Source organism: Cyclopterus lumpus, chromosome 1, assembly GCF_009769545.1.
Source record: "Cyclopterus lumpus isolate fCycLum1 chromosome 1, fCycLum1.pri, whole genome shotgun sequence".
NCBI lineage: Eukaryota > Metazoa > Chordata > Actinopteri > Perciformes > Cyclopteridae > Cyclopterus > Cyclopterus lumpus.
The window spans coordinates 4,859,336-4,879,462 of record NC_046966.1 but is presented as its reverse complement, the minus strand read 5'-3'; the positions used below and the strand labels follow the sequence as shown (position 1 = coordinate 4,879,462).

At 47.7% G+C, this 20,127-nt stretch overlaps 1 protein-coding gene across 1 annotated transcript in view; it reads right to left on the bottom strand.

Moving 5' to 3' along the window:
- ptprdb (protein tyrosine phosphatase receptor type Db) overlaps window positions 1-19,741 on the bottom strand; it is a 141,404-nt gene extending 121,663 nt beyond the window's left edge. The window contains 1 exon segment of the mRNA XM_034537013.1: window positions 19,690-19,741. The gene's annotated coding sequence lies outside the window, so the exon portion shown is untranslated.
- Between the last annotated feature and the right edge of the window lie 386 nt (window positions 19,742-20,127).

Sequence of the window (20,127 nt, the reverse complement as noted above, 5' to 3'; positions counted from 1 at the left end):
GTGTGCAAAATGTTGAGGTCAGGGTCAAGGTCAACAGCTGTTTGGCAACTTTTTACACTAAAAAAAAAAAAAAAAAAAAATCAGAACTGAATACACAAGGCTGGCCACTGTGGTTTGCTTCTTGCAGACTACAGCGGGTATTATTCAAAGAGGGAACTTCTTCTTAATGCCCACAGGAGCTGGGAAGAGAGTGAGCCAGGGCGGCATGAAATGTTAATGGTCTGCCCAGAGCAGCAGAACTTCATAAAAGACCTGATTTAGAAACTAGTTGCTTTCAGGGAACAATGAACATTGCCATCTATGGCACATGGAGCTGGAAAAACACACACACACACACACACACACACACACACACACACACACACACACACACACCGTGTGACATTCCTCTCACGGTTAGATTACAACTTGGGGCTACACTACCAAGTTGTTATTAAGAAGAATTCGGAGTGTGCTGAAGAGTGTCACGCCCGGAAACAACCGGGAAACACACACCCAAAAAAAAAAAAGTGGAACACAGCTGAATAAATAAAAAGGCATATTGTAACCACCGCCGTAGCCAAACATTTTATAATTAAAAAAACAGTCTTGGGCTTCTCCGATCCTGATCATTATTCCGTGTGTCAGTAACGCTGACGACGTATTGAACCAAGAATGGATATAATCATCAGCTCGGGGATCAAGATGATATCTGTTTGTGATACTTTAAAGAGGACAACCCCCTCGGAGGGACTTAATGAGCCCCCCTCACACACACACACACACACACACACACGCGGGAGCAATTGTGCCGTTAATTTTTGGGAGCGATGTTGATGCGAATGCTGGTTTATTTATGATGGCGAGGCAGGGGGCGATGGCGCCGCTGACATTTAGTCTGCGTTCAAAGTGCCGCGTCCCCCTGTCTGTGTGGGCCTGTGATCACCAGCAAATCACTTGAACCGTGCCGAGCCCTTGGTTTCCGCCGAGGTGAGAGACGACTTTGGGGGAAAAGGTCGGCAACGGTTCAGATACAAATTGGGAAATTAAAGTATCGGGTTATTGTTTTACATAATTCTGTTGTGCAAATGAATGGTTACAGTGGTATACAACAAAGTATATATAAAAAAAGTTGTACAAGTGGGCGCCTCGCCAGAGAAAGATTAACAAGAGTCTACGGATCCACTAGCAGCTCCATCACAGACTGAATATAAGAAGTGGACGTATTCACTGTGACGTCCACCGAGTTCATCATTTTCCACTAAATGTTACGAAAGAGGGTGGAGCCAAGAGCAACCAAAGACATTTTTTAGGTGACGGAAAGTCGAAGACAAAGAGGTCAAAAACACGGAGAAGTCCCAGACCGGACAAAGCACACCCTGCTTTATGGTCTATTGACGTAGACGTGGAGGTATACAGTTCGGAAGGCGGCAGCGACCTGTCAATCACAGTAATACACAGCATACTCGTTATGATCTATTTGACTCTAAATGGACCATAATGTACTAAATGAACACTAAATGAAACTAGAGAGTGAGACCATCAACTCATGTTTACAATGTTTACTGAGGGAATACATAGGTCATTTAGAATCAGACTTCTTTTTGCAGCAAGAGGCCATGAGAAAGAACACATGTTTGAGGCACTTCCCCATTGGCTCCATTGCTGCCCAAGCTCTATGCGGCTGTAATGCTCATGTAAACAGAACTGTTACACAGATACACACAAGTAGTGGACAGTTTGTAGATGTTGAAACAATTTGCTGTATAACTGAAAACTTTCTGAAAATGATGGCCGGGGAACAGATAATCAGCATAAGTCAGAAGGATTCCTCCTCTGGGGAACCTGAGTGTCTGTACAAAATGTCACGGCAATCTATGGAATATTTGTTCAGAAATTAACCAATGACGCATTGCCATTCCTGGAGCCATGACGCTGGTGTGGACCAAAATATTTGAAAAAAGGGTCCCGGGGCTTAAAACATAGAGCAAACTCCAATTAGGATTACGGTGACCTTTGACCACCAAATTATAAATCGGTTAATCATTGAGTCAAGGTCACTGAAAGCATTCCTGAGATACCGCGTGGTAACAGGGATCCCGACATTTTGACCACCAACATCTAATCAGGTCATCCAGGTGGACATTTGGGCCAAATTCTAAGGAATTCCCTCGAGGCGTTTCTGGGATATCGCCCGTAAGAAAGGGACCGTACGGATGGTCGGAAAACCCCATAACATAATGCCTGAGGCATAAAAACACACTGAATCCAACATTTCCCATGATGCATATTTTTGTACCTGTTTGGTAAAAGCCCAATCACATATAACATACAGCAGGATGACATCATCAGCAAAGCGTTCCAGATGACATTTGCAGGTCAAATTTATGTGATTTCTCTTTAAATTCAGACTAAAATCCCATTTAGTCATCCCTTTCCGTTGTCAAAACAACACCCAATGAATCTTTTGTCAACTGCTTCCAAACAAAAACATTTTAGTCTGGCCAATGTGTAATATACATGTATGTAAATTTACTGTCAAAAAGAAGGAAGTGACTGGTTACTGAGCACAACACCTGCCACCTGTCTGGTGATATCGAGCTTATGGTGTGTGTATGTGTGTGTGTGTGTGTGTGTGTGTGTGTGTGTGAGTGAGTGTGTAAAAGTGTGTGTTAGTGTGCGTGTGTGTGCAAGAGCAAAGGAGGCCTGTAGAGGTTGAGAGGGGGATATCTGGGTGAGTAAGTTTATTGGTTATTGTGGGAGGTTTATGTGTATAAGTGCACCTATGAGATCCTGAAATAAATGAAAATGTGTGTGTGCATGTGTGAGAGGGAAAGAGAGAGAGAGAGTGCGTATGCGTGCACGTGTGAGGTGTGTGTGTGTAAATGTGCACACTCGTTGGGTCGGTATCCAACCATTGCAATCAGCGGCAATCCTGACTCAGCATCAATAATGACCCCATTAGTCACAAACCCCCTACTGGTGCACACACGCACGCACGCACACGCACGCACGCACACACACACACACACACACACACACACACACACACACACACACACACACACACACACACACACACACACACACACACACACACACACACATACACATAAAGTCCGCCAGATGGACACTTCCTCTCATTAGCGTGAATGTTTGAACGCATGTGATATTTTTAAAGCAAGACATGAAAGCTACACTGAATCAACATGTAATGGAGGAACACACCACATCTCCTTCCGTCAGCGAAAAGGCGATGGGGCGGATCGGTCCTCGCTTTCCTGCCAATGCAGGTGTGAAGCTGCACTGATGAAAAAAATCTCTCTCTATATATTTGTGATTTCAAAACTCTCAATAGCAGCATGGCGAATTTTGGGAAAGTCAATGTCGATCCAAGATCAGGTTTTGGAAGAATCAGCACTTATTCACATTCAAATTAAACATTAACATTAAAAAAACCTACAAAATCCTGAATATAAATGCTGGTGTTTATTTTTATTATTATTTTTTTTATTCATGCAGTTTATGCACAAATTCCATCTCTCGTTAAATATGCACCAATTTTGCCCTTTGGTTTGATCATGTCTTTCGATAGATGCTAATTATATGCACGCTTAAAAGAAGCTATTCACTTGACTGTATGAAAGACATATAACAAAAAAGAAAAAAAGAAAAACAATAACATACTGTATGTTCCCTAGAGTATATCTGCAAGGACACGGAGAATGATATTAAAAAATATGCAGCAATTACAGGATCAAATCCAAGCCATTATCCAGTTTCGTGCTTGTATGCTCTTGTGCTGAGTGTAGTGTTTTTATTACGACAGCGTATTAGGTCCCTTCTAAGTTAAAAAATAATTATAAAACAAGGAGGATAATAACCCCCCAAAAAACATAGAATGTCCGTGATTAAAATCGAAAATCCTCTGAGACTTAATTGGTACATTTATGAGAATATTTTAAATGTTTGTGTCAGAAACTGCAGTTCCTCACGTGGCTGGCTCCAAAAGGGATTTTCCATTTCCAGTTTTACAGCAGAACATTGAAAAAAAAAAAATGATATCAAGGCTTCAATTTAGGCATAATTGAGGGTGTGGCCACTTTGAGTGACAGGTGGTTGTAGTTCCAGGTCGCTAGCTGCTAGCTGTCTGCTCTGCTGCGCCACCATGGCCCGACTCACCTAGCTCGCCCTTCGGTTGGGTGGTCCAAGGTGGCGACTGTTTAATGGAGGCGTATGTGGTGCGATAAGGTTTATCCAACCATGTTATCATACATTTACCACTTCAAAAAAGAATATCCAAGTTTCTTTCTCTGAATTGTTTTACCTACAAAGCCCCATGTACACCGTTGTGCTTTATGGAATATTAACTGGAGACATGTAAAAAATTCTGAAAATTGTACATGTGTATTTTTAACAGTGCTATACTAATTAATGCTGCTATTTTTTCGGACACACACACACACACACACAGACACACTCACACACACACACACACACACACACACACACATAAAGATACAGTGTTTCGGCCTGGAGTGTGAGTAACAGTGGGAGGTCAGGACACACTGCAGAGGACACATTGTTTTTGTCCCTCTGTCGAAGGACATTGCTATGTGTGTCTGTGTGTGTGTGTGTGTGTGTGTGTGAGAGAGTATTTAAATATGTGTATGCAATTGTATGCATGTTAATACACTTTTTGTTTTATTGCATTCTGTGTGTGTTCGTGTAGAAAGACAAAAAGATGTGTAGCATGTGCATAAACAAAGAAATAAATATGCACACATACATATATATATATATATATATATACACAGTATATATAGATATATATATAGAGAGAGAGAGACAGTCGGATGTGAAAAATGAGAGGTTCATTGAAATAAGATGGCATCGCTGACAGTGTAAAGGTTAAAAGGTCATTTGTCAAAGGTTAAGGTCCAGCCAGCATGAGTGGACTCCACAGGGGATCTCACCTCTGCCAGACCCCTCCTGCATGTGTGTGTGACACAAAAAAGAGACACCGCACATATGCACAACAGTTTCCTGTCGTATAAGGGCATGTCTGTGTGTGTGTGTGTGTGTGTGTGTGTGTGTGTGTGTGTGTGTGTGCGCGTGTGACCCCCACCCCCCACCGTGCCCCACATCCTGACAGGAAGAGCCAGTGGGCTAAGAGAGGAGTGCCGGACCCCGAGGTGTCAATCAGAGATCTGTTATTGACAGACGAGTCAGCTAGCGCCACTCTCACACTCACCCACACACTCTCCCTCCCAGGACTGCACTCTGTCACTCTCTCAGGCTGGCTGTCTCTCACTCCCCTCTTCCTGTGTCTCCGTTTCCTCTCTGTCTCTGTACTCCCCACCATCCTTTCTTTTCTTATCTCACAGCCCGCGTCTGTACATCCACATGCTGTTTGCAGTTTGTCAAAATTTCCCAAACCGCCGTCACTCTCTCGACAACTCTGTCTGTCTCCCTTAGCCCGTCGCTCCTCTTTTTTCTCTGACAGATGGGTGCCTCAAACCATCTCCTTTATTCTGCTCTCTCTCTCTCTCTTTTTCTCTGGTCACCTCTCTGGTTTTCTGTTTATTCTCCTCCTCGTCGTAATGCAGTCATTCATGCACGCTCACACGTTTGACATGTTTGAGCGTCGCTGTGTGTGCAAAGGTGAGTTTGAGAGCGTTTGTTTGTCGTGTGTTCGACCGTCCTTGGGAGAACAAACAAAGAGTTCAATAGTGTATTCTTTTTTGTATTATCGCGGTACAATGAAATGCAATGAAAACGATTAGGTTGTATGGGTCAGAAGTCAAGACCCAAATGAACATTCAATAGTTGGAAATGGAGGAAGGCCATTTAGATTCAGCACCATTATTGCATTATTGCACTCAAATACATGGCATTTTAATTCAAACGTTTGGTCCAGTATTCAAGTATTGAATTGAAAGCAAAAAAAACAAAATACTGTGAGTCATATCTGTTTGAACTGCAAAGAAAACAATGATTGTTTGGAGATTAAATATGAATCAACTGAGATAATTTGAACTGTGGACGTTACCTATAAACGGACAGGAAGCAGAACTATTTTCCTTGCAAAAGAAGTAAATAAAAAAGAACTACCATTCTCCTACGTGCTCTGGTGAAACAGTGTTCAACATAAACAGCAGCGTTCCGAAGACGGGCCGTGTTTTTATGACACGACGTGTCCAGATTGTGCCGACAAACTACTGCCGGCATCGCCGTCAGACTAACATGGCGTGAACCTGACCACCGGTCACGGAGCGCACGGTGCCCGACAACCCCGTCCGGCTGCGCGTGAGTCCTGTGCCACGTAGCAACGTGCTAACCCTTCTGTTGACCTCGCAAGCATCGGAGACGGAGGAGCACGTTTTTGCTGACACGAGAACCTCGCAGAGTTGGAAAATGCGTCCTCTCGAGGAGCCCCACGTGATAATGGCAAATGGACCTGTACTTGTAAAGATCTTTTCTAGTCTTCCGACCACTCAAAGCGCTTTAACACCGCATGACATCATTCACCCATTCATACACTGGTGGGAGGAGCTCCTGAGTTCCACCTGCACATCAGGATTCTAATTAACATTCACACAGTAGGCACAGCTACGGGAGCAATTTGGGGTTTAGTGTCTCGCCCAAGGACACATCGACATGGGCTAGCGGAGACGGGGATCGAACCGCCGATCCTCCGATTGAAGGCCGACCCTGCTCACCACTGAGCACCACAGTCGCCCCGATAAGACCTCCTGGTTTCATCCTCTCACCAGTACCCGTGGCCTCGCCGTCAACACCGTGTGCGCAGCCTTCCCCTTGTGTTGTTTTGATGCAGGGCTATTTTGGGCGTAACTGGATGTGGAGCAGTGGCACTTTATGAGCAATTTCTTCATTACACAGCCGGTGCAGATTTTCAACTCCGCACGGGAGAGCCCGCTTACGTTTCACTGAATGTGCAAATGACCAGAGGATATTCAGATGTTATGGATTCCATATGTTGTGGGCGCGTTGTGTTTCTGGAACTGATTAATTTTCCTTGGTTCAGTCCGTGTCTGATGCGTCTCTCCATCAGAATGCACGGGGGTCGATCAAATGGACCAGACCCCATCCCGAACGCTGTCCACTTGGGGAAGTGCGCGCTGTGAGCGAAACGCTCCGCTGCCACGGCGATCAGCCCAGTGCGTTTGTTTCCTCTCGGGTGCCATTAAAGGGTGGCATCGGTCTTTAAGTGGGTTAAACGCGTTCCCGGCGACCCTTCGGCTGCAACTCCAACACACCTTCGACCAAAAGCCTCCCGGCGCAATTCCACCGCCGAGAGTGTCGGTTTACAGCGGGGGTGCGAAATCAGCAAAATCTTGGCATTTGCCGACGAGCGCAAAATTGGTTTCTTGTCAGCGTGAACGCGGGTTTCACCCGGAGCTGACAAGCACGGAGTCGTTTGTTTGGGTCCAGAACCGAGCGAGTTGGTGAGCGTGTTTGTGTCTTGGTGTGAAAAGACGGGAGGAAAAAATAAATAAATAAAAGAGAGCTATCAGAAGAGAGTGGGGGAACCTCGGTGATATCACAGCACGGAGCATCTCTGCCAAACTACATTCAGAGAGTGTTTTTAAAAAACACACACACACAGACACACACACACACAGACACACACACACACACACACACACACACACACACACACACACACACACACACACACACACACACACACACACAGTGTAGCCTCTCTTTTCCATTTTCCACTCTGCTCACTGCCTGTTTTTCTTTTCCTCTGGCTCATTCTATGGTACCCCCCCCCCCCCCATGCAATCTTGTCGTTCTCACCCCTTTTCTTTACCCTCATCCTCCACTACCATCTCCTTCCCTCCCTCCATCACCTCCCCGCCGCGTACTGCTTCCATCTTCCATCTTCCATCTTCCATCTTCCATCTGCCTCTCCCTCTCTCTCTCCCCCCTCTGCACCTCCCATCGCTTCCCTTTTCGTCTCCTTCGACACCTGACAAGAGGCAGGATCCAGCAGTAAATCTCCTAAAGCACAAGTCACCTACCATCGTACACGCCGCAAAGCTGGTGAGAGAGAGAGAGAGAGAGAGAGAGAGAGAGAGAGAGAGAGAGAGAGAGAGAGAGAGAGAGAGAGAGAGAGAGAGAGAGAGAGAGAGAGAGGGAGAGAGAGAGAGAGAGAGAGAGGGAGAGAGAGGGAGCAAAGAAAGATTGGGGGGTGGGGGCAAAAGATACGAGATAACGAAAAGACAAAACGGACACGAAATGGCCCGAGACGCGTGGCGGTGGCGAGGGGCGAAAACAGACACTGATGGAGGTGCCGAACGAGTGATGGACGGGGAGAGGCGGTGAGGGAAGGTGGGGAGGTAAAGACGCAAGCTTTCACATAACTCAAACAGTAGACGGCGTTCCGGTCGTACATACACACACACACACACACACACACACACACACACACACATTATGAGCAACATGATGAAGATAACCCCCCCTGCCCCCCCTCGCCCCAAGGAATCCATCCCTTCCTGCAGAGCGGGGACAGAGAGCCTCAACAACTCTTAGAGGATCACCACTCCGTGACACTTTATACACAGCGGTGGAGTGTGTGTGTGTGTGTGTGTGTGTGTGTGTGTGTGTGTGTGTGTGCAGAGCGCCCACAGCCCGGTTGGTTTATGGCCGCTGAGGTCTGATTACATTGGTGCGACTGGAGGGGCGAGCAGACCGGTGGTTCTATCCGTCTTCCTCGCGGCTGACTGAACAGACACGTAGCGAATGGAGACGGCTCCGCCAGAGACACTTGGCCCCCGTCCCAGAGATCTCGCAGGGATGCAGCCACCTAATGGATTCACACCGGGAAATGCACCCAATTTCGTAGTTGATTTGCGAGTTCCACGGGCGCCGTCATTGGATTGGATTATTATTTAAGTCGAAAGTGTCGCCCCCCCCCCCCCCCCCCCCCCCCCCCCCCCCCCCGCCCCCCACCCCCCACCCCCACCCACCCATCGGGTTGAGTTGTGAAAATAAAGGATGTGCTCTCCACGTGTGTAAATCCATATATTAGCACATTCATTATGTTGAACACTTTCTTACGCCGGGCGAAGTCATGGATGTGTTCGACGATTCAATCAAGTCGGGGGAAGAAAAATAAAAACATCCATCGTTCTGCACCTATAAGTCCTGTTTTATGCTGCTTATCCATAAAGAACATGACCTGAACCTAGGCATGCCGTATACAGAGCAGGTAACTGTTTGCCTCTCCGGTTCTGTATAATGCTATCCTGTTGCTGTTTGATTACTATTGAGGACCGACATGGATATTATATTAGTAGGAACGTTGGCATGTATGCAAAAACACATTTCATTAGAATTTTTTTTTTTTTTTTTACCATTGTTTGTGGCAACTATTAAACACGTTAACTATCAATTAATCAGCCAATTATTTCCTCGATTGATCAATTTGTAGGTTTCTTTTCTAATAAATGTCTAGTTTTGTCCAACAAGCTGTAATATACCGTTTCACAAGCAAACAAATAAATTAAAAAATCACATTAGAGGATTTTTCCGGCAGATTCAGAAATGGATTTCCTTCAAAATAATGGTTAAAAAAAACGTTAGCGGGTCCATTTCGGTGAATTGGTCCACATTTTCTTAATTCAAATTTAAAATGAACTACAGACAAATTCCGAAGGCTCTTTGCAGTGCCGTTAATGTTGGTTTATTATATCACAATCTTTGCAGCAGTCAGAGGCATCTCAAGGTCGACCACAGCCTCCGCTGGAGGGGACGGTTAACGCTAAACGTTCAGCTTTATTCAGCGCAGCCTTCACTGTTAAGAATCCGAGAGTCATTCTAGTTGGGGAAAGAAAGAAAACTGGATTCTCAGACTTACCGTCGTCAAGCTAAGCTACGCTGTAATGAAATGCGTCGAATGATATTCCATAGCTTCTTACAGATTGTCTGGATTCTAATCACTACTTTTGTCGTATCTGTCCTACTGTATTTGTTTTGAGATAATAAATAAAAGAAATAATGTTTTTGGTCAAAACTGAATATCGGCTCGAATGTATCCTGTTAAAGTCTGTATCACCATTAAAAAAGCATTCTATTCTAATGAAGCCAATGCTTTGCTCAAAAATGACGCTGATTCTTATATAGAATGAGGCTTTGTTTCAAGGTGCCTAATGATGACCCCGGTGGCTGTACATCATACGCAGAGGGACGAGGCCGAGGGAGCATGCTTTATCTGGTGACTGTAAGTATGCACTGGTAGGAAGCTTGCCCAGGGAGGGAGAAGTGACAGAGAGAGAGCGGGTGTCGGGGGTGTGTGTGTGTGTGTGTGTGTGGGGGGGGGGGGGGGGGGGGGGGGGGGGGGGGGGGGGGGGGGGAGGGGAACAGGAGGCTAGATGTTGTTACATTTATTGAGATGGAGCTAAGCCCTTTGTGGTATGGGAATTTGAAGAGGAGAGAAGAGAAGGGACAGAGAGAGGTGTGTGTGTGTGTGTGTGTGTGTGTGTGTGTGTGTGTGTGCGTGTGTGTGTGTGTGTGTGGGGGGTGTGGGGGGGGAGAAAGATGAGGAATAAGAAGGGAACAGAGAAAGAGACAAATAGACATGAAACCCAGAGCGAGTTAGAGCGGGCTGACGGATGGAGGAGAGACAGCGAGAGACAAGAGGCAAGAGGTGGAGAGATGGACAGTGATGTATAGGTGAGCCGGGCAGTGTGGCGGTGCCGTGTGTGTGCCGTGTGTGTGCGGTGTGCGTGTGTGTGTGTGCGTGTGTGTGTGCGTGTGTGTGCCGTGTGTGTGCGGTGTGTGTGTGCGTGTGTGTGCCGTGTGTGTGTGTGCCGTGTGTGTGTGAGTGTGTGTGTGTGTGTGTGTGTGTGTGCGTGTGTGTGTGTGCGTGTGTGGAGAACACTGTGGCAAACAGCGATGAGAGAGTCTGACGCTCTTTTCTGTTGGCTTCATGCATGTCGGGAAGAATACGTTCTTTTTCCGCAGCTGACATTTTGACATTGCAGGGTGAGCACAGGTGTAATTATGAACATTAATTATGGCCCTGTCCCAGAGACTGGATGTGAGAAGTGGAAGTAGTCGGCCTTTGGTGTGTGGGCTGCCGTTTTGCCTCGAGTTGGGCATTTTGGCCTTCGCAGTCTTGGTTTGTGGTTGTCGCCATTTTGTTTTTTGCAACCAGACGAGAGGGTGGAGCTAAGTACAACTGCACGCTGAATACATCCAAAACAAAACATTATTGTATGTTGCCATAAACCAGGCGTCATACTCCGGTTCGCGTGAAGAAGTCAGATTGTATAGAAGTCTATAATAAAATGACTCTACTTCTCTCTTGATTTATTCCCTCAGTAAACATTGTAAACATGAGTTCATGGTCTCAGTCTCTAGTTTCTAGTCTTCTTCAATACAGCGTGATGTTCATTTAGTAAATGATGGTCCATCTCTATGTCACTCCTCCGCTTTCCGAATACGGTGACCAACTTCTGTTCACTGGTTGCAAAAAGCCAAGATGGCGACAGCCAATCCGCCACATTTGAGGCTTCAAAACAGCAGTCCACAAACCAATGGCTGGCGTCGCGATGACCACGCCCACTTACTGAGGTATCAATTTCTCAGCGACTTCTTAGCAGTCAGACTTCTTTTCCTGAAGCACAGGAGTCGCCCCCTGATGCGGGTTAAAGACACTTCAGCATTGACTTCCCTTTTCAGAGTTTGCCAACTCGGCGGGGCCGGGGGTCCTGGTGTTGTGCATGCTGGCTCACTGGAATGAGCTGCGACACACTAAACACCTGCGTTTACCCTGCAATGGCATGTCAAGATGGCTGCTGTGAACAGAGACTATCACCTTTCCCGACACATAGCGAGAGGGAAGAAAAAAAGAGAGAACAACAGAAGTAGGGAGCCAAAGAGAGAAACAAGAGGAAGATAATAATGAGCGATGGGAGGGAGGGGGAGGGGGGGGGGGGGCTTCTGTGTGTATCTGATTTTATGTGAATCCTAAAAGTGGATGAAAACCAAGGCTTTAGGTTTTTAATCAGCCCCATCTGAGCGCTGTATGGGGACTGAGAAGCTTTCATGTAGAGTTTCTCTTTCTCTCACGTGCACACATGCATGGGCACGCACGTGCACACACACACACACACACACACACACGCACACATGCACACACAGCATCCCCTCATGCCTTCTGTTCTAAATTTACACCTAACATGAGAACAGAAGAATGGGGGAGGAGGCGAGGAGGAGCAAGGCAAGGTAAGAAAGTGATGAAGGAGAGTAAAGGAAGAGAGGCAGAGGACAGAAGTGTGGAGACAGTGGGTTGGAAGGGGGGGGGGCAGGCACGGGAGAAGAGAAGGAAGTGCGGATGGTGACGAGGGGGGGGGGGGGGGGGGGGCCAAAACTAAAAGAGGAACGGATGAGAGGAGGAGAGGAGAGAGGAGCCAAATTTGATTTAGCCAGGTGGGCGGGCGAGAGAGGGAGAGAGAGACTTAGATAGACAGGGAGCGAGCGAGGGGGGGGGAGAAGGACAGCGGCATATTAGTCAAGGTGTCCAGTCTATGTATTGCCTGCTGTGCAATACCACCCCTCTGATTTACTCTGCCGAGTGACTGATGAGGGGGGAGGATGAGAGGGAGGGGATGCGGGGACAGAGGGATGAGAGAGGAGGGAGGCCTCGCAACGAGCGTTTAGGCCAAATTAACGGCACCTCATAAATTAGACTAACCGCCAAAGAGGAGGGCGAGTGTCCGCGCGGGGGACAAGGAAGTATGCGTCGCGTGCGTGTGCGTGAATGATGGCGTGTCAAAGGGGGCACAATTTGAACCGGCGCAAACAGATTACTCTCCGATGAAGTAGCCACAAACACAATCTCGCTCCCTTTGATGGCCGCAACGTTCTCGCCCCCCCGCATGACGCGCTTCGTAAACCGAGGCAGCGGGTGTGAGACTGTACACGTCGAAGGAGGCCAGACTGTGTACCCACCTTTTTCTTTTCTTTTTTACGCAGCCATGTCTAATAAAAAAGTCATGTTTTTATGGGTAACCCTGTTTTCCCTCGCTTCCATCCTCTCCTCTTTTTTTTTCTCTTTTTTTTCGGGTAGAAATTACATTTCCTCCATTTGTCCAAGCAATTTGAAACATATAAAAATGAGAAGTCTTTGAGTTTACACAAGGCTCCAGCCCCCCCCCCCCCCAACCCCCCCGTTACATAACTCTTCACGTATGTTTTATGTTACTGCTCGAGCTACACGTCGAGCAACCTCCCTCACCCCCCCCGCAACCGTTATTTATGATACTCCTTTAAAATAAATATAAAAAAAAGGTTAACTCTGTCAGAAGCGCAGGCACTTGCCGATCGCTGTGTGATTACAGCAGTGCTTGACTGAGTGAGATACTAATACAAACACACACACACACACACGTGCACGCACACGTCGCACCGCCTACATACACGCACGCGCACACACGCGCGCGCGCGCACACACCAATCTTGGCAGCGCCGAAGGGTTGACGCTCGGAGTGATTAAAGCGGCGTGCTCTCCGAGTGTGTCACCTGGGTGATGCTGTATCTTAAATCAGGACAGTGGGGCTCAGATTGGGTATTGACTGGCCCCGCAGAAGTCTCCATCCATCACGCTGAGAAACGATGGATGCCCCCCCCCCGTACACCACGGGCGCTGCTCGCTGGCTGGCGGAGGTGGCGTGAGGTTAGGGCTGTGGCACGAGCGGCGCGGCGCGATTTCGGAGGAACGTTCGGGACCGGCCGCAAAGGCACCTGTGACAAACTTGCAGCACTTACCGGAAGAGATGTAAGACGTCCCCTTTCTCCGCCTCCGTCTCTCACTCACACTCGAAGGCGAAGGAGCCCAAGCGCCGTCGTTTTGACTGTGTGCCTAATGATAATAAATGAGCCATCATGGGCGGGGAGGGAGGCACTAAGTCATCCCCTTCATCGACAGGAGGAAGACTAGGAGCCCCAAGGTCACCCCACTGTCAGCATCACTCTCCCTAACGAGTCCTCTCGCTGTCTTGCACGTAGACCACCAGGGACCACCCCGCAAAGACCTGCTTCTAGATACTCAGATGTTTGTATCTTCTGGATCGAAAGCTGGCGGTATCTGCCTGTGGGTGAGATTATTTCAAGTCTTCACACTTTTCTTTTTCACCGTGAGCGCTTCCGTTGAGGCCGCACGGCGATCCCTCCCGACTCTTTGCCGTGAAGCTACGTCTCCTTGCAGCCGCGCACCGGCAGAATAATCACCATAGATTGTTTTTTCTGAGTTCAATCAATCCAGTCGCGATCCGACTAGAATTACCTCCTCCAGTTACCGCGGTTGTGCGCCTGTCACGCTGCAGTTCACATCCGAAATGTCACCGCTTCATCATTTTACCCAATTGGACGTTTGTGAGAAATTGTCATAATTAGCCGATGAATTCTTGAACGATGGCCAAAAAAAAACGTTGATCTCCGACCACCAAATTCAAACCAGTCCAACCTTGAGTGAAGGTGAAGGGTTGAAGAAAGCTCACCCGAGGTGTTCCTAAGATGTCGCGTTCACTGGAACGGGACGGTTGTTGGGGTCGCGGTGACCTTTGACCCCCATAAGCTGATGTGTTCAACCTTGAGTTCCAGGGGGGGACTGAGAGGCCTAAACTGTGGTCGCATCGCAGAAATGCTGGAAACTAGAAATCAAAAGTTTCTCAAAAGACGAGGAAACTCACTCCGACCCCTTTAATTGCCAATGCTTTGCTTGTTACTCAGAAAAACTGGATGCGTAATACTGTAGCCCCCTCCATTGCACCCTTCTTCACACTGTACAGAATATCAGCAGCCAGCCTTTTCCCCCTTAAGCAAAACACCAACAGCATCAGATCAGCTGAGGAGGACAAGCATTGCATAACTGAAACAAGTCTTCTGAGAAATAAATAAAAAAATAACCCTGACCCTCCTGATTCCCGGCCCGCTCCCTAATGAGCTGCCATGCACTGTCATCTCTCAGAGGCACAGATCTGGATTCAAATCCAAAGAGAGGGGGGGTGGGGGGAGATGCTCCAGCCAAGAGACGCAAACTAAAAGGAGTCCAACAAACCAGCGAATGTTATTAAAGCTGTTCTAAAAGTGTACGTCTTTGTGGGAGGGAGGAGGAGGCATCAGAGGATGCGTTGGAGAAACCGAAGCAGGAAGGTAGCGCCTTCACCGTCTACTGTGGGAATTATTTTCACATGCGCACACACACATATGTATAGATTACACATGCACACACACACACACACACACGCACACACAAACACACATTCTCGCACGCGCACAGGTTGCAAGTTTAGACTGGAGCTGAAGAAAAGCTAATTTGCACCACATTGAAATGCATCTCAATTAAAGAGAAACACATCGAGGTGCCAGGGGAGGAGAGAAGAGAGAGATGTGAGAGAACTGGGAGGAAGCAGGGTGTGAAACAGATAGTGTGTGAGAGTAATATAAAGTGTGTGTGTGCGCGCGCGTGCGCGTGTGTGTGTGTGCGTGTGTGTTTGTGTCGGTGGTGGGGAGCTCAACTGTATTTGGCAAGGAAAGAAGGGAGTGAGAGAGAAAGGGAAAAGGGAGAGAGATAATGTTTTCATCTCCCTCTCTTGGAAAAACATCTCATTTTTGGGATGAATCAGATTTAGAGAGGGGTGTTAGGAGGTTGAGGCGCAGCTAAAAATCCTAACTAACTTCAACCTCGTTATCACATGTCTTCGGCATATCTTTGGTTTGGCGCCAGCACACCAGGGCAGTCCCTTCCTAAAACTCTGTGTGTGTGTGTGTGTGTGTGTGTGTCTGTGCTCAGATATTGATATGCCCAAGGCTGTGTACAGTATGACAGAATGGGTGGATGCGTCCGACACACAATAAGGTTTCACCTGAGAGTGTGGGCGACTGGAGCCGGAGGCCTGCATTGCAATGGGGACGTCTGGGGAGGGAGGGGGGGGGGACATGAGGACACTTCGTTCGTCATGGCCCTTGTCAAAAAATAAGAGTGCGTTAAGTAAAGCCGTTAAGTGTGATTTAGTGCGTGTTTGTCTGAGAGAGCAGGCAACAAAAGAAAAAATAGCAAGAAAGAATGAAAAACAAACACACACACACACACACACACACACAATCTGTCACGAGGAGGGATCAGGATTGGCTTTGAATGCCGTTATCATTTTGCACGGACTGTCATGTTCTTAAAGCTGCGATGATGCTGCCAGCCCACCATCTCAACAGCAACACCAGATACAAGCGGATCCACTCTCTCAAGCCTGTCGGAACACGCTCGACTTTGTCTGCTTCTTGCGAGAGAGCCCCCCCCCCCACACACACACACACACACACACACACACACACTCACACACACACACACACACACCCCTTAGCTCTGTGCTTGCCTCTGTACCAATAGAAGTCACGCAGCTCTTAAAGAGTGAGGAGCATTCTGGGAAATCAAGTCCTCTTGATCTTATTCTGGTGTCAGATGTCGCGCCCCGCTCCAGGCTGCAGCACCGTACCATCGTTATCACCATGACGTAATGCACCTGGCTCCCCACTGTTGTTGTCGGTTTGAGCGACCGTCAGATGATCGGCACCATTAGGCAACGCATCCCGGTGCCGATGCACTCGAGACTTATCTCAAGACCACTTTCGTGAAGGTCTCGGCCTCGTCTCGCTGACTACATATTTACTCGACCTGGTCTCTGACAAAAGGGGACTCTGGATTTTGGGATAGCATTAAATTGCCTTATTATTTGTTAACATCATGACTGTGACTGCTCGTCAAAAAAAAACAGCTATGAATCACTTCTCCAATGTCTTTTGAGACATTTCTCATAGTACACTCATACATATAGATATATATGTTTGATGGGAATAAAAAACGTGAATGAAGAAGAATCATCATTTGTTTTCTGCCAGTGTTTTTATGGGAATGTATTTCTTTCAGATCAATTCGAGGAGGTACTATGGTTTACATGTTCCACATTTAATCGTAAGTGTGTCGGGCCGTGTCTGGTCTGGTCTGGTCTTCGTCTAGACTCTGTCTCGCCCTGCCTCGGTCTTGACTTGGTTTCAACCCCTCATAGTCTTGGTCTTGTCTCGGTTTCACGACACCCTGGTCTTGGTCTCGACTCGGTCTCAAGCCCTCAAAGTGTTACCGTAGTTTTGACTCTGTCTCGCTCTGCCTTGTTCTTCACTGTCTCGACTCCTAAACATCTGGGTCTTGTCTCGGTTTCGATAAACTCTGGTCTCTGTCTTGACTCGGTCTCGCTCTGCCTTGTTCTTGACTGTCTTAACCTCTCAAAGTCTGGGTCTTGTCTTCGATACACTGGTCTTGACAACGATGCATTCTCGTACAACGGTTCGTATGATATCTTACACAAAAGTGACTTGTTATCTTGTGATCTCCTACGAATGTCCAACAACACGAGGGATTAGTGCGTCTGTGCAAGTCGCTGCTGGGCAGAACAAGGCAACAAAATCACTTGGTTGGGTGTTGGAAAAGATCCTGGTTTGGGCTAAATTAAGTAAGTTTGCAACATTAGTTGAGTAATTAAGTTATGAAACCAAAGTAAGGCAAAATAAGGTGTCCGCCCCACCTTCCCCCTTACGCAGACTTTGTAGCTCGTTGCACTACGTCACCTCAGAGGCAGCCTAACTGTGAACGAGAGCAGCCCGTAGGAAGAGTCAGAGCAACACTATCATCGCCATCGTCTTGACTGCCATCAGCGACACCATGTCATGCACATCGGCTGGAAATACATCCTCTGATTTTAACCCGATACAAAAGATAAAATTAAATAAAACTGATGGGGGTTGGTCGAGGCTAAACGATTGGTTCATTGCGTGATTGCCCGGCCACGTCTACAATTAGCTGAAAAACCGGTGTGAATCCCCGACAAGAAAGACAGCCGGTAAAAATTGAAGATGGAGGGTGGAGGGGACACGGGGCGCTCGCTGAATTAAATACATTTCCTTTGATGTGTTACAATTGTTTTAAATGTAGCCAGAAACACAAGATAAACTCTGACTAGTATCATAATGTATCCACATCTCACCCCGCCGGTAAGCGCATCATTTCCTCCTGCGTTCTCACCCATCGTCTTTGAGGCCCCCCCCCCCGGGCCCCGGGGTGCAGTACGGCGGACCCCTTAAACCGCTGTCCCCGCAAATATCCCCTCGTGTTACCTGAGTTATAAGCCGCCCTCGTTAGCGTTTAAGTCGGTGGTCTTGTTTCGGTCAATCCTCTTAGCTTCCCCTTGTTTGTCTCACAGTCGCAGTAGCTTAGCTAAAAATATGCAGTGGCCTTCTTTCATATAAATCTCGCGCTTTGGCGACAAGCATGTCAACGCCAGAAGAACCTGCCGTGTATCAGCAAAGGACCCTGACAGCTAAGCTAAAAGAAAAACTGCTTACATGGGTTTTCCTCTTCCTCCAATACTTTGAGTTAGCATAATCTCCCTCCCTCCTATTGTCGCTCTTTTCTTTTTGCTCACTTATACTTTCCTTGCATACACATGACTGAGCAGAGATGTCACACACACACACACACACACACACAGACCAGGACACACACACATTTCCTGGGCACATGCCTAGGGGCCCCGTCGGGCAGGACAATAAAAAACAATCATCAAACTACCCGGGCGCTCCTCTCCCGGGCACTTTGTCATGTCCGCCGCTTCTTGGCGGCTCCTCAGTCTGCCCTCGATGACACCCGCTCATGAGCCTTTAAGCGGCCCCCTCTGCTGGGCACGGGGCACGAGCTGCCGTTACATTAAGTAGGGGCCTCTCTATTAGTGCAAATGGTGGCACATAACCAGATAATCGTCCGCGGACAGCAAGTGTGGCTATGTGGGAGGTGAGATGCTAGCGGATGGTGTGTGGGAGAGTAATGTTTTATGTTGGAGGAAGTGTGATATCTCCATTATAGACAAGCCTAATTGATAAACAGGACAATAATAAAAAAAAAGAAGAAGCAGCAAATGGCCCAATAGATTTCTGCCAGCAGCACTGGAGGATGTCACTGTATATGTGATGGAGAGTGATGGCACTGATGGTACAGCCTAATAGCATATCAAGTAGAGGCTTTAGAACAATATCAGGTAATGGCATCATCAGGAAATAAAAAAGAGTAATAAAACCCCTCTCATAAAAGATGGGGAGCAGTGCTTCCCTGGGGGATCCTTCTCTCTCTCCTCTCCCCCCCCCCCCCCCCCCCCCCCCCCCCCCCCCCCCCCCCCCACCATCCTGGCCGGCTGTGTTTTACTCCCTTCGCCCCTCCGTGAAAGGAATACCGACTGGTAATTGTAACAAATGTCCACCGTTTAATTCCCGTGCATAATAAGGGGGCGAACTTCTCCGCCATGGTGGGAAAAAAAACAAAAAAAAAACACGCTTGGAACGAGACGAGCGGAGCACGTCTTCCTTTTCTTTCTTTTTTTTTTGTTGCAGCTCGTGGCACGAGCAAACAAATTTCACGAGGGCTCTGACTTCACGTGTTTTAACGGGGACCGTTTACAAAAATCAAAAAAAATAAAGAATAAAATAACCAATTCAAAATCCGTCACCGAGAGCAAACCGATTAAACACTTTCATCATGTTTTTGTTGTTGTTGTTGTTGTAATACATAAATACATGAATGCAAAAAACAAGCATAAATCAAGCAACAATGTTGTGCCAAAGTGTGCTCACCAGAATATGCGGATGAGAGCTCGGTGTACGGAGAATCCCGAGGAGTTTCCCGTGTCTTTCTTCGCCCCAAGTTGAAGACGGCGATCGGACGCGCTCCCACGGTCCCGACCGAACTGCGAGGAGAGAGAGAGAGAGAGGGGGGGGGGGGGGGGGGGGTATAAGACCACATTGAGAGAAAGCACGGCGGCCGATGGACTCTCTCACATCCTGAGCAGCAATCCAGGTCAAGCCTCCCCCTCCTCCCCACCCCCCCCACCCCCCTAAATCACAACCGCCCATCCTATCCACCCCAAAAAGAAAAGTGAGATCAATAATTACTCGCGTGTAGCCCACTGATCCGGGACTGCACCTCTGAAACGAGCCGGGATGACCACCGGAGAGTGAACCAGGACCGGGCAAAGGCAGCGGCTGTCAGATTGGACTTCAAACTGATGCTGA